At 39.0% G+C, this 15,930-nt stretch overlaps 1 protein-coding gene across 1 annotated transcript in view; it reads right to left on the bottom strand.

Annotated features, from left to right (window-relative positions):
• rftn1b (raftlin, lipid raft linker 1b) overlaps positions 1 to 4,371 on the bottom strand; it is a 204,086-nt gene extending 199,715 nt beyond the window's left edge. Inside the window, exon 1 of the mRNA XM_074683789.1 lies at positions 3,840 to 4,371. The gene's annotated coding sequence lies outside the window, so the exon portion shown is untranslated. The remainder of the gene's footprint in view (positions 1 to 3,839) is intronic.
• Between the last annotated feature and the right edge of the window lie 11,559 nt (positions 4,372 to 15,930).

The raw sequence follows: 15,930 nt of genomic DNA, 5'->3' as shown, positions 1-15,930 counted from the left end.
CGTTTACATAGGCACCCTGAGGGACTAAAAAACGCTGTAGTAAGCATGCCAGGCCTGTAGTTGGCGCTATAACCGTCTTGTCCAGAAGCTGCTTTTGGTAGATCTCCACTCAAAGTAGAGTTGAGTTGATCATCTGGTGAATGCTAAGAGCAGAAGTGAAGCAATAGATGCACATTTTGTATAAAGACAGTCAGCAGATTCAGCAGATTAAGCAGCACAAGCAAAACATGGTAGTCTACAATGATCATCATCAACCACTGAAAATGCCGGCTTAATGTAAACACAGCAATAGTGGCGGCAGCATATCAGAAAATTCCACTCAAAAATTTGCATTTTAGGTCAGCTAAAACGCAGTTTCCCTGTTAACACGAGGCCAAAACGCAACAATACTTTTGCATTCCACCCTAAAACCATTGTCATGTGAACAGCCCTAAAAAGTGAATCGATATGGAATCAAGTAAAGAAGTGGAACTGAGGCCTCCTGGAAGACACCTACAAAGCTCCCTCCTGTCTGTCAACTTACACATAAATTGGTTGCATTATACAAAATTGATCACCCCTTGTAGAGTTTTTGACAAAATAAGCTACTGGGACCAAAGTTTTGGAGGCTTTTGGAACAAGTCTTGAGTGGACACTTGTGGTACTGCAAAAACACATACAATGATGCTTCTTCAAGCTATTTCTCAGTATTCATGGTTGGCTCAGATTTCACCAGGGGAACAAGAATCCACTTACAGCATGCAGATCAAAAGTCCCTGTAATGACACTACACATGCTGGCAAAGTTCAGCACTGAGAAGCAAGATCTGTCCTTTTTCCAGGAGAAAACTACTTTTTGTATTTATTATGTAGTAATGATGTACACTGGAGCTGGACTGGTGAAAACAAAAGGGACATTAGAGCAGAAGAAAGCTAAACACAGGTTGAAACACGGGTTAATCTGTTTGTGCTTATGTTCATTCCAACCCTCATGCAGTGGTCTGTTCAAACTTGAGAGTCTATCATTAAAAATAAGGGAGCCCACCTTATTGTCTGAAGGCCGTTAGTCAGAAAATGTGTTTGGATTTAGTTGATATCTTATTTTTTGGACTAGTAGTCCAGAGAATCTGTATCCTAAAAAATTTGCAAACATTTTTCATTTATTTATTTATTTATTTGGATTGTTGACAAAAGTCGGCATGCCAGGGGTCCCCAAAGCACTGATTTGCCCGGGGTCCCATGATGTTGTTATGACGGCTCTGGTGCATATAACATGACAAGATAATATCATCATATTATAGTAGAAAAAAAATCAGACTAATAGCAACGACAAGTGATAGCTTCAACTTTATTAGACACCTGTATCATATATCAACTAGAAAAGCACTAAGAGAGCGCAGACCTCCACCAAGCAGTCCGACTTTAATGTTATACTCCCTTTCAGCAGACTGTCTGCTACAATTTGGTGTTAGTTGCAGGTTTGTACGATAATTTGTTTCCTGACAGTATTGAAAATTATGATGACCCAGTACATATTTCGTATTCCAGATCTTAGTATCTAGAATATTGTTAGGATCTGGATCGTACTTTTACATCTGTCAAAAATGATGGTGACCTTGTCTTGTATTGTTTTGCAAAGCAATCCCACCATTTATCGTGGAGTTATATACACATATGGTGAAAACGGCCCTATCTCACTATGATGGATCCAAAATTTAATCACTTCTTCCTTATCCCATTTTGAACATTTCCTGAAATTTTAATTGAGATCCGTTTGTCAGTTTTTGAGTTATGTTGTTCATAGACAGACCGATCAACTAAACCAAAACTAACTTTCTGACTAACAGGCCTTCTGAGAATAGGCTGGATAATGGTGAGTGAGGTTACATTTGCTCTGCTGGGTGAGGTTGTAGTTTGAGTAACACAAATCAAACTACAAACTGAGTTTACAAAGTTTGATGGATGTCACGTTTCAAACGGTAGCACTACAAAACAAAGTATAAAGACGTAACCTAGTCACTTTGCATCCTGGGAAAAGTTGTCTTGAACAAAGAAAAGATGAGCGCAATAGTGGGTGATGGTGTCTTTATTCTGTAGAAAGTCTACCTATTCTGGTCAAAGGTGTTCCTGCAATCAACGCCACACAGATAGCCCTCACCTCATATAAATCACACATTGTTTTGCAAAGTGTTCACAAAACCACCTGTTAACCTTTTGTGATCCGTTGGAGAACAGGGTGAGTCGGGTCACTGTTGACCATTATTCTCTCTGATCATTTTTTGGTGCACATTATCATAAATTGTTCGTCTCCTTTTGTTAATAAAAGGTTAAAAGCATCACAGATTTTTTTAACGCCCATCACACAAGTACTCAGCCTGACCTCCGCCTCTTAGCGGCTCCTTTGTTCTGTGAAGCTGCTACAAAAGCAATCTGCATCTGCATGGCTACATATCATTAGAGATAAGGCTCTATAATTTGGGTGAATTAACCCTTTAAGGTAAAGGTCCCTTCACCTTTTGACCTGCATAATCATTCACTGTTTTTTTTTCAAAGAAAGGACACTGTGCATGGCGTGACGGAGCTCAAACCACAATCACTTCCACATTTCTTACAGTCGAGCGGTCAGTGTGTGATGCTGCCATATGGAGTGTTTTTCTCTCTCTGCTCTGAGTGTGTGTGTCTTATGAGTGCATAGAGGATGTATGCAGGCTCACATGTTCAGAGATGTTCTACGCATAATTTACCCTTTGATGCACGCACTAGACACTGAACACATGGCAGTTTTCTCCAAGCACATGTGTGTTTTTCTGAGCGTGGAGTGCATACAAGCTGCAAATGTGCATGTGTGTGTGTCTTGACATGTCATTTTGTTTCATGTGTTCATAAATCTGCGTGTGTTGTTAATGTTTTGTGTTCTTTTGTGCATTTTTTGTGTGTATTACGTTTCAGAGTTTGTGTTTTCTGCCCATATGCTGCACGCCTTACGGGTGATTGTTTTTTAATGTTTCTGTATTTATCAGTTAATGCTTTCCATGCGTGTCTGTCTGTGAGTCTGTGTGTGTGTGTGTGTGTGTAAGACAGAGGGAGAACTCCTGACCCAAACGCTGTATAGAGTTAATGCAGCCCAGCGCTCCACAACTCGCCAGCTGGAACTAATTAACAGCAGTTCAGTCAGACGGAGCTCACTCACTTTCTCTCATATGCACACACACACCCACACACACACACACACTCTTCCTCTCTCATGCCCCTGTCTTCCTCTTTCCTGACATCCCCCTCAACCTCCCCTCACCTCCTGCCATCTCTCAACTTGTTTTTCCCTGCAAACCTCCTCCTCTTCTGTTAATGCTCACATGAACATACGGCAGTCACACCAACTTGCACGGACTCACCAGCGCGCGTGCTAACTCATACTTTTACCCATCATCCTTAGAGAACAGAAGATCGCAAATCACTCATTGCTCCCTGTGTGTGTGTGTGTGTGTGTGGGAGTGGTGTGTTACTGTACGCCAGGCACATCTTGAACCGCTGTGTGATTGGATCCAGGTAGACATTTCTGGCATTCCCAGCCCTGTTTTGCACCATCCGTCATGCATGTGACTTCAAAACAAGCAGCCCTATTGATGTGCATGATGAATAGCAGGAGTGTGTGTGTAAATGTAGGAACATGTGCGTGTGTGTGTGGAGCAGCGTAAGCAGCCAAACTTGTGGCTTGTGGCTGATGCATCAATTCTCTGAAGCAAACAGTTGCTGCCATGCCGTCCAGAGCTGGAGAGCGTATGTGTGTGTGTACAGTGAGTGTACACATGTGGCAGGAAGTTGAAATGCATGCACATGTGGAGAAAGAGAAAGCAAACTTACCTGTTTGACGAAATTGGGGGAAACTTCACTGCTTGGCAGCACCAGGACCAGAGCTCCCAGCAGAGAAACACATTCTTCGTGGAGGGGAAAGAGGATGGAGGTTGAGATCCCGTCCGATAAGCTGGTTGAGGTTGCCTCAGAGCTGCGTGGATTAAAGGAAACACAATCCTCAGGGAGGCAGAAGGCAGGCAAAAGACGGACCAGAGCAACTGTCAGCAGCAGCAGCAGCAGCTCCAGCGGTTTGCTTCCACTTCACCACCTAACAGAGCTCAAACACACTTGTAAGCTCGGCGTGTTTAGGTCATGCTCAAAGTATGCCAGTGAAACGATGTTCTGCAAGCTCAGGGAAACCACATCCTGTCACATATTTACCTCCCTCCCCTTTCTCTCCCTTCTACTTCTATCTTTCCGTGTCTTGTTCTCTCTTTCAGTGTGTGTGCGTCTGTGAGTCTTGTTCCCGTGATTGTCTGAAGCAAACTGAGCGCTCCGACCCAGCGTCTGCTCAGCACAGCCCTCTCCGCCTCTCTGCCTATCTCTCCAGCAGCCGCACCAGTTCCACTCGGCTGACTGAAGAATCCATCTGAGAGGAGGAGGAGGAGGAGGAGGGGGGAGAAGAGGAAGGGAGAGGGGAGGGGGCTTGACTGGGAAATACCAGAGTTAGAGAGGAGGGAGGAGGAGGAGGGTGTTGTTTGGGGGGGTGATGCACTAAAGAAAGATGGGAGGACAGAAATAAGGATCAATAGTTAGTTTGTGGTAGAGATGGAGAGAAGTAGAAAGAAAGCAGGATAATGATGTGTCACCAAGTCAATACTCCCTTTCACACACACAAACACACACATACAGGAGTGTTAAAAGGTGTTGCACTAAAAAAAGGTTAAAGGCTGCATGTACCAGAGATGTTTGGCTGAATACAGATGATGCTGTTGTGTGTTTGTGTGATTCTCAGCACTCTTTCCTCTGTAGCTGTGATGCATATTTAATACGTCCGGGTCAGGACCCCCTATAGCTCTCTATTCATTATTTAAGACAGTTTGCATGTGGGGCCACCACTCTGGAGAAACACCACGCGTCCGATACATAAACTGTGATTTCCAACCACAAAACAACAACTTCCTCTCGAACAACAACAACAACAAACAACAACAGCATCCCTGGGATCCTCGCAGCCTGAGGCGACACGCGTCTGCAGCGCTGCTGACATCAGGGAAGAAGTTTCCATCACTGTCTGTCTTCACCATTAACTCTGCTTAAAAGTCTATTGACAGATACAGTAAGTGACTCTGACCCTCACAGAGATCTCTGCTGACTGTAATGTACAATTTGATGAATGTTTTCAAAGCAGGAAGGATAAATATTTTAATGATATTAATGGATTTACAGAAGACATCAAAGCCTTTCAGCACTGTCTGGCTCTTTTGTTTGTGTTGTTGTTTTGGGCTTTATCAGGCTTATGTTTCCAGCAAACAAAGGTCAGATTGATCTGAGGGAACTTACCTGCAGACATCGACTAGATCCTCCATTTGCCTGGCTTGCGCCTCCCTGAACATAAAACAAAATGAAAAAATTGGAACGGAATAAGGACAGCATCAATTTCATCGTCAAAAAGTGCCACACCATTCGAAGCAACAGAAAGAGTGTAATGGAGAAAGCTTGTCTTTGCAGGTATTCCACTAACAACAATCTCCCTCATGCTGCACAGACTAAATTTCCTTTCTAAAATATGACAACACATGATTTTTCCATGGTTTCTTACCAATTTACTAGGTTAAAATATGCCAGTTTTATTCAAAGCTCATCTCTGCTGCCTCCAAGTGGCGAAAAAGGAAACAACAAAAAACGGTTGTGACAATATTAATACGGATATAGTTGATTTATTTTATTTCCCCTAAAATATGATCCCATATGACACTACCAGTGTAATTTTCATTACTTAATATGACATTAGATCATTTTTCCTTTTCAAAGACAGAACAATGGGGGACAAAATGCTTTATTAAAGACAAAAAACTGATGGACGAATGTTTCTTCTTTTCATGAATGAGACACTAGCTTTCTGTAATTGGTGTAAAATCAATTTACAATGTTAAAAAAAAAAAACTAGTTTCATCTACAGCTCATCTCTGCTGCCCCCAAGTGGCAATAAAGGAAAAAACAAAAAACGGTTGTGATAATATTAACTCAGATATAGTTGATTTATTTCTTTTTTCCTCTTGAAATTATACCATACGACAGCAAAGTTTAAGTTTCGTGACTTACATGAGATGATTAACGATTTTTTCATTCCAAAAACAGGACAATTGGGGAAAAAATGCTTCACTTAAGACAAAAAAACTGATGGATGATATTTCTTTTTTGTTAATGAGACAGTACCTATCTGAAATTGGTGTCAATTTACAATATTAAAATACACTAGTTTCATTCACAGCTTATCTCTGCTGCCCCCAAGTGGCCAACAAGAAAACAACAAAAAACTGTTGTGACAATATTAACACAGATATAGTTGATTTATTTTATGTTACTCCAAAAGATAATTTGATGTGACACCAAAGTTTAAGTTTCGTGACTGAAATAAGACAATTAATGATTTTTCCTTTTCAAAAAACAGAACAATAAGAAAAACATTGTTTCACTTTAGACAAAAATGCTGATGGATGAATGTTTAGCCAGATAGCCAGTAAAAAGCTGTCTGAAATTGGTGTAATACCAATTTTACAAGGTTAAAATATGCTAGTTTTCATTCAAAGCTTATAAATGCTGCCACCAAGTGGCCAAAAGAAAAGAACAAAAAACAGTTGTGACAATATATAGGGTTAATTTTGTAACCAAAATATGACAATAAATGATAAACTGGACGAGGGGGAACAAAATGCTTCACTTAAGACAAAAACTGTGATGGATGAAAGTTTCATTTCAAGATATTAGCTATCTGATATTGGTGTAACATCAATTGACATTGTTAAAATACATCAGTTTTATCCACAGCTCATCTCTGCTGCCCCCAAGTGGCCAAAAAGGAAACAACAAAAAACGGTTGTGACAATATTAACAGAGATATAGTTGATTTATTTTATTTCCTCTAAAATATGACCCAACATGACACCAAAGTGTAAATTTTGTAACTGAAGTAAGACAATTAATGAGTTTTCCATGTCAAAAACCTGACGATGGGGAGCCACAATGCTTCACTTAGGACAAAAACTTGAAATTCTTTTTTTCTTTAACCAGACAAAATCTATCAGAAATTGGTGTAATACCAGTTAACAAGGTTTAAATATGCCGTTTCATCCGCAGCTCATCTCTGTTGCCTCCAAGTGGCCAAAAAGAAAACAACAAAAGACAGTTGTGACAAGATTTACACAGATATAGTTGATTTACTTCATTTTCCTATTAAAAAAAGATCCCATGTAACATCAGGAGGGCTGTTCAAAGAGGCACATGATCCCAGATTTTTCTGGGATGAATAATCTGTCAGGTGAAAAAAATGGACCTGTAGAAGCAAAATATTGGTCAGGTAAAGGTAATTATCAGGTAATTGGAACTAAACCATCTCCTCGATAAATGAGTAATGGATTACAAATGTAAGGAGATTAAATCTTTGGGAAAAAACTTTCTTGGCTTTGTTCTGAGATTTTTTAAATTAATTTTGTTGCTTTTTTTACATTTACAACACATCAGGCCTCTTGATGCTGAGCCAGTGTTAATACTGGTTTTGAAAACTGTGAGGAATAAAAAGCCTGAGTGAATTTTTTATTCCTGCTGCCTCTTTTCAGCCATAATTATTGGCAGCACATAAAAGAGATTTTTTTTGTCACTTTTGTTGGAACAGTTTCTTTTAAGCACAACGTGTCACTGATTCAGAGAAGCTGCTTAATGAGGATACTTCACAACAGGTGAATCTTTTCACAGACCTTTGCTTTTTTTTCAAGAAAATGAAAGCTAAAAGGACAAATGTACCCTCTACATGACAACAGATGAAAAATATTGTGATATGTTCTTAACATGAAAGCTGCTAGAGCTCCAGTAGTAAGAGCCTGAAATATTAACACAACTTTTGCTGCCTCCTACTGTGACTACGTGAACACGTTCACTAGCCCAGCAACCACCTATAGCATCTTGTTTCTACGGAGGTGAGATTCAAGCTGTGCACATGACATGTTAGCATGAGCTAATCACGGGTTTCTATCCAATACATACATGGTTAGCAGAAAGCTAACTCTTGTTGATCTGCTCTCCAAGTTCCCCAAAGCGAGCAAAAGTCGAGCTTTCACAAGTTTCATAGCCGCTAAAGATAGCTTCTTTCACTCGCTATTTTCAACATGCAAAGTCACATGCGCACTGGGTGCACTGTGATTGGCTGAGGTAGCCACATCTACTCTCCGCTAAGAAACTTCCAGAAACCGTGCTGGAAGAAGTTTATTTCTTGAGTCACAGTATGGATCCTCTTGGTCAAACTTTTTTTTTTAATAGAAAATATGTTTTCTTGACTTCCACTCCAAAGATGTTCAGATCTGCGCCCCCTATTAATAAAAATAAAAATAAATAAATAATAATGATTTTAATAATAATGATAATAAAAAGAGACACTGAAATTAAAAATAGTATAAATCTAATAATTTATATATATTTTTTAAATTATATAATATAGAAGGGAAAAAACAAGTTACTTTGAGTACAGACAACTTGGTTTGAAATGTCCATGTTAAGTCGATAAAATGCTTAACAAATGCTTTCTTAGGTTGGACAGTGGATTATTTTAATTGCGTGATGATGATTTTGGCGGAAAAATTATAGACTGTGTAATTAATGGGCGTAGTTTCTCAGACGTCATTGTTCTGTTTCAGAAATGGAAAATGAAGCATATCGGCAATCGTAGCCATGTTGGAAATGGCAAAGGCTTCGCGTACAGCCATAGGGAACCTGTCAGTCATGTGACCTGAGCTGTGCCTGTAATTGGGTGAGCTTGTGATCTTAATATCCTCCAAACTGCGGAGCTAAAAAAAAAAAAAAATTAGCCCCAGTGTGTGCTGATAGTAAAATTAGCCATTCAGACAGGAGATGTCTGTAAATAGGTTCATTTCTGCTTTGAAAAAAGCTTTTTTGGCTTGGTGTGTATTTGACTTCTGATACTTCCGGAGCCAGACTCAAGCGGACATTCGAGAAAAAGCAGTTTAGCACTTCAGCATTGTCTCATATTCTTGGACTGGAGGTTCTCTGCTTGCAGAAAACAGAAAAACACACAGGTATGGCAACACCACTTGGACAAACAGCTCTCAGACCTAACTGAAAACAGTTTATTGTTTGACTTAGAATGTAGAAAAGGTAGGACAATTCTTCAGATGGCTTTGCAGCAGTGGGATCGTTTTTTTTCAAATGTTGCGGCGCATGTTGAGAAGACCTGAATGTTCAAATAAAGCATAAATATACTCATTTACACTTGTCAGGTAAATTTAATTCATTACTGTCCACCACAGAATGTTAACTTCCCAAATCATCCAGAACTAATGACAACCCTATCAGCTATTACCAGATGTGTTGTGTTCTGTGTTAATTAGCATACATTTGCGGCTTACACGCTGAACCAAGCTGGAGATCATGCTATGCATTACACCTGATAAGCATGTTGGCACTTTCATCCTCTTTTTAAGCAAGCTAGTATGCTAATGTTAGCATTGGACTCAAGACACTTATGAACGAAAGAATCCAGAGAGGATTATTTTCCCACAATCGTCATGTTTATCGAATGATTTTCATTTAGACATTTCAACATCTGCAAAGTGTGAGTGATAAAATGACTAAATATGACTTCTTGATGCTTTTTGACGAGCTGCCATGAAAACTGGTGACAAGCTAAACGCTCTGTGATTACATTTACTGCACAATGTGACTTTGACACCGCTCTTCTCAGTCATGTTCACCCTGACAGGGAACAGTCACTCATTTGCCAATTGTTGTTGCTGCCTTTTCAAGAAAAGCTGTTATTGTGTCGCTCAGACCTTTCTCCCAAAATCTGACTCCAGGCTGCAAAATAATGATATCTCCCTTTTTATAGACGGATGTTTCCTGCTTCTGTTTTCTGTCACATCGGGTGCACCATTAGACTTTAATCACCCTTCCTGGAAGCACAAGCAGAAACTGCCAATACATATCTAAATCTGGGCATCAGATTTTGGAAGGGCATTACATTAAAAATGGTTCAGCGCTGGAGGGAGGAGGGGGCTCATTCTGGCAAATCATATCTTTGAAACACCCATGAAGAGGCCTGAACAAAGGAAAGGGAAATTATTAACGCTGGGCTGATGCTTGACTGGTTTTCAGCCCTGTAGCTCAAATAGAATCAAACAGATGCTGAAATGTAGAAGCCATCCTGTCTGGAGCTGAGGCCTGAATGGAGTTAATGATCGCACACAGTACTATAGCCGACATGCTTTAGCTTTTGTTGAAAAACACCATGATGTGATAACATGTGCTTGTGTGATAACGTGACATTTGCATGATGTAATTCCAAATCGTTCACCTGAACGGTTTTACTGTTCTTCCTGCTTAATGTTGGGTTACTCCAGAGGAACTTGACCTTCTGTTCACGCTGAAAACAAAGGGCACCCTGCGAATGTCTTTTCTGGAAATTGTGGAACAACAAAGACGAGACAAATAATTTGAGACAAGTTATAAAGACGTGCAGCCAAGCATGGTGTGTGTACACACTGGAATTTGTGGCAGCAGTTTTACATGAGTGAGTGAGGACTGAAGCAGACAGCTGATTGGACGAGACAAAACACATGACTGACTAAATCCTTTATCTATATTCTGCTGTTCAACAATAACATTGTACAACTATTATGGGGTCAGATGTTTAAAGGTATTTTTGTGAAGAGTATAACTGTGCTCCCACAGCTCCTCTGCTACTAGAGATCTGACACTGCCCCCTAGTGTTTAAGATAATAATGAGTCGACTGCTCAAGAATATAATCAGTAATGTGTGTGTTTACAGTAATGAGACCTGGAATTTGTTTATCTAGCATTTTATATCTTTGCATGTTTTAATCTTTGCATCATTTGATTATCAAAATAACGATTCATATGTTTAATTTCAGTATTTTTAGTTCTTGCTTGTGTTCTTGTTGTGGTGATTCTGTTGCATTTAAACCAGAGTTGATTCAAGTCTTATCCTACTAAATAATCCAGATTAGAAAGCAGTATATATTTTTCCAGTAGTTTCCAGGAAAAGAGAAAATAAAATTTGTTTTAAGGTATTTTTGTTTCTTTTCCTGGTACTTTTTGAGTTCTCTAAAATGGTTGATAACAGATCTGATGCATAACAGTAAAGGAGAAAAAAAAAATCTCTATCGGGGTGGTCCTGAAAATTTTTCACTTATTTGTCTGTATTGTTTGTAGTTTCCAAGTTTCTATTTCTTGAGTGATTATCCACAGCAACACCTTTACAAATATGAGAAGGAGTACATGTTTGACTTAACAATTAAACATAATCAGTTCAGTCACTAGCACAGTTAAAAACTACTACTAATAATAATAAGTACTTGTATGCACATAGCCAGGTATTTGACGAAAACAAACACCCCCCATTGGTTTTAAAAAATACTTTCATCCACATGCACCAGGAAAATCTGCCGATAAGTTTGGCTTGAAGCATGCCAAACCCACATTAGGCGGTGTTTTTCAGATGTAAAACTTGTGCCAGCCAATCAGAATTAACTCCTGTCATTCAACTGGGACGTTTGAGAACCAAAAACTCTGTTTCCCGGTGTCTACACAAAACTATGAAACAGGAGTTTTCCAGAACCTTCCCTTTGGCCAGAGTTTCCAGAAAACATTGTTTCTAGTAAGGTAAAGCTGTGGGTGTGGATGACAGGCCTAAACGTATAAAAATGTATGCAGCTTTCCAGATACCTTACATGGCCTAAGTTGTGGCCAAGCAGCAACCTCCGGTCTAAGGACATGAGACAATGCTGAAGTGCTAAAATCTGCTGTTTCTGCGGTGTCTGTTTGAGGCTGGCTCCAGAAGTACCAGAAGTCACATACACACCAAGCAAAAAAAAACTGTTTTCAAAGCAGAAATTAACCTATTTATAGCCTGGTTCAAAAAAAATTCTCCTGTCTAATTTGTTAACTTTACTACCAGCACACATGTACGGGGGGTGAATATTTTTCTAACCGGGCAGTTCAAAGGATCGCCCAATAAGAGGCACAGCTTAAGGTCACGCGACCGACAGGCGCCCTATAGCTTTATGCGAAGCCTTTGCCACTACCAATATGGCCGCTAAAGCAGATGTGCTTCATTTTCCGTTTCAGAAACAGACGGGTGACGTCAGGGAGACTACATCCATGTTTTATACAGTCTGTGGTTGTGGCACAGCTTGCATTCAACTTCACAAACCAGGGCCTCCCCAGCTAATCTATAAGTACAGTTCACAACTGCTAGCACGACGCTATGACACTTGTCTACCCTGAGAGTAAACCAGCACAAGAAACAGATGATAGCTTGTCACCTATCCTGGTTTGTTTGTATTCTGATACAGGAAATGGAGTCGAAGTTGTAAGCACACTATGAGCACTCGACCTAAGTGATGCCAAAGCAGATTTGAACAAAAACTAGTGGTGCTAGCTCGGCTAACTTTAGCCACACTCTGCAAACCAACATTATCTCCTCAGTGATCCCTTTTCAGCTGTATTTAATCTATTGTGCTTGTCTTTGACTGCTTTCTGGGCAATTTTCCAATCTTTAGACTCATCAGTTAACCGGAATTTATAAATTCACTTTAAGGGTTTTATCAGGACCGGAAGCTTGAGTGAATTTTATAATCGCTGTGTGCATCTTTTTCTGCTTTTCACAACATATTCCTAGTTGAATTTCATACATTGTACATACACAGAACAAAAGTGACTTTATAAGTGTTAAAAATGTATAAATAGACCTCTTCTTGTTGTAATTCTAGTGGTTTTTAATAGAACGTGTCCGTCGCATGGATTGGTCAGTGTGTGTTCACATTTTGTTATTGTTTAAGCACTTGAATCGAGCAGCAGGGGTGAACAAAACAGATTTCAAACAAAAGCCTTCCACCTTTCCTCTCATCATCCCCACAGAGCTGAGCTACATTATGCTGTCACTTTTCTGCCCAGGTGCTCGCCTGTGGCTGCACTCAGGTCTGTCTAACAGGAGTTCTATAATGGCCAGCATAGCCTGCCATTACTATAAATGGGCCTGTGTATTCTTGCTTGATTGCAAGAGTTTTTGTTCCAGGGATACTATATCTGAATGAGTGCAAAGCTATAAGATCAGACTGTGAAAGCCATCATTGTGTAGAATGTCAAGAGCAAAGCAAATGGGCTTTGTGGACTGTATTCTTTTGGCTTATTCCTGAAAATACAGAGTTCATAAAATCCACCCAATCCTAGACTCTCAATCTTTATTCTGGCCACACAAAGTCTGTCTACCGTGTATAGGCCATTCTTATCCCCTGTTTGTCAAGTCCAAGACAATTTGTCACACCCATCCCATGTCTCGTACAGAGTCACAAGATCCCTCATTGTCGTTTGTGTAAGACAAACTGGGCTTTCAGCTAAATCCAATGCAAAGTAATTAGTGTCAAATTTAGATGCAAAGAGCAAGCACTTCATCCATCCAGTGCAGGGTAAATCCGGTGAGGCAGGATGAAGACTGAGAGAGTCCGTGATGGGAGGACATACGGGTTGATTGATTGGGTTGGACAACAAAGAGGTTTCACTCAAGAGAAGAATCACATGTGTGATTAAACGTCAGTGTTGAGTTATTTCTAATTTCTATCAGCAGATATCTCATCAATCTGAATACAGGTAGTACTTTTGTCCACCAGCACTTCTGCGGGTTTCACATCCATGCATGAAAAGGAGTTTGTGTGGAAACCCATCAGTTATTATCTAAGAAACCTGATCTTTAATTTATCTCTTTATTTTAAATAAAACTTCAGCTTTAAGATGTCATCTCTTAACTCCACCTACATTCTTGCTTCTTGTTATTGCTAGGACTGTCCAAAAAACAGCAGCACATTTAAAATGGAGTCTTCACCCAGAGCCATGTATGTAACGCTAACTGCTGGATACAAGAGATGCTCTCGGCGACCTTTTTTTTTTTTTTTTTTCGTCAAATAAGGAGAAGTTGCCCTAGACCTGGTGGTTCAAGCCTGATATAAAGAGACTTTAGTCCTCATTGCATGAATCTGTCCTTCGGCTCCCAGCCTCAACCATTTGCTGTACGTATTCCCCGACTCTTGACACCCCACATTCCCTGTCTCTCTTGGTGTAAAAAATGCCCCAAAAAAATATTACCAAGAAAAAAAAATCTGCCATACTAATATGGTTCAATGTCGGTAATGATAGCAGAGCTAGCACCACCAGCTTTCAGTCGTCCTTGCTGGGGAATGAAAAAATGTCTCTCCTGGTTACATTTTGACCTGGTCACCCAGAATGCCTTTTAAACAGACACAGCCTGCAATTTTATCTCAATTTTTGTTGATCAAAATACTGAAAAATCATACTTTGGTAGATTTAAAAACTTGTTTGTTCCTATTTCCATTAAGCTTTTAAATAGTGCTTTTTAAGGCTGTAGGGATTGTGCAACATTCATGTGATTTTCTTTCTTTTATAGCTGGGTATGTGCAATATGTGTATAACATGTAATTTCTGTAATATGCAATATGTGTAAGTATGTGCAATACTGGTGATGTGCAATTTTGTGTTGTTTGTTTTATCAGATTCTGGAGACCTGTAAGCAGCAGGCGAGTCCAAAACAAATTTCCCTAGGGGGACAATAAAGTATATCGTATCGTATCATATCGTATCGTATTGTATCGTATCGTATCGTATCGTATCGTATCGTATCGTATCGTATTGTATTGTATTCTTCATCAAATACCATCTGACATATGTGCTTGTTTACATCAGGGTAGTAGAGCACTTGACATTTAAATGCTTTGTTAATTAAATGCACACATTTGTATCAGGCTTTCATCTCCTCTGAAATATTTATATGGTCCAACAGTTTTTTTAACGGCAGTAGTAAATAATTTAGTCAGCTAAATGCATTTATCCTTTCTGGCAATCATATCCACATTTGCTGATAGCTGTGATAGCAGGTTCTGTGTTCTTTAAACGATAAGTGGCGAGCCCAACATACCAAGCCAAAAGAAGCTCTAATTATTTCCTAAAACTAAGGGTTTATTCCTGTTTTTTTTTGTTTGTTTGTTTGTTTTTTTTGTTAATCACTTCTGACATTACACATTTTGGAAAAATAAACACAAAACTTAAGATGTAAGAATTGAATCAGCATGACTTTTAAGAGCTCATTTTTTTTAAAAAGAATTTGCATTATAATGAAACATTTTCCTTATTTTCCAAGCCTTCACTACAAATTTAAATAAATAATAATAATGGCTTTTGAAGATAAGTCATGACTTGAAGCCAAGTCTCACAGTTTTGCAAAAATAAATAAATAAATAAATAAATAAATAAATAATAATATAACAATTAATTATATAATAATAATAATAATAATAATTATTATTATTATTATTATTATTATTATTATTATTATTATTATTATTATTATTATCATCATCATTATTATTATTATTATTATTATTATTATCATTATTATTAACTTTGAGTATGGGTTGCTTTTTGAAACAAAATACTTTAAAGATTTCTTCCCTATTCTTGAGTATAGGTGTTTTTATATGACCTCTAGTGTATGTTTTTTCTGCCAGAGCAGTGGGTGTGTCTTCAGTTCAAATGAGCTGTATTAATCTAATCCATTTACCTACAGGACAATATGGCAATATCTTATAATCTACCAATGCTCCATTTCTTTTATTTACCTTGACCTCAGACGCCTTCCAATTCTAAACCAAGTAAACTGAAGCCAATACATCAGGCACTCACTACACCCTACAGCCTGCCAATCCATATTTACTCATTCACTTGTCTTAATTTGGAATAAGAGTCTTGTTGGAGCTGCTTTAGGGACTTGTTTTTGTCCAGCCCGGACTACTATGTGCATGACGTGTATGTATATTTTGCTGTATCATGAGCAGCTGGAGAG

The sequence above is a fragment of the Halichoeres trimaculatus genome, unplaced genomic scaffold (genome assembly GCF_033239565.1).
Source record: "Halichoeres trimaculatus isolate MK-OKI-2021-1 unplaced genomic scaffold, fHalTri1.1 fHalTri1_scaffold_12, whole genome shotgun sequence".
Classification (NCBI taxonomy): domain Eukaryota; kingdom Metazoa; phylum Chordata; class Actinopteri; order Labriformes; family Labridae; genus Halichoeres; species Halichoeres trimaculatus.
The sequence above is the reverse complement of the archived record's forward strand: the minus strand, read 5'-3'. Positions and strand labels throughout refer to the sequence as shown.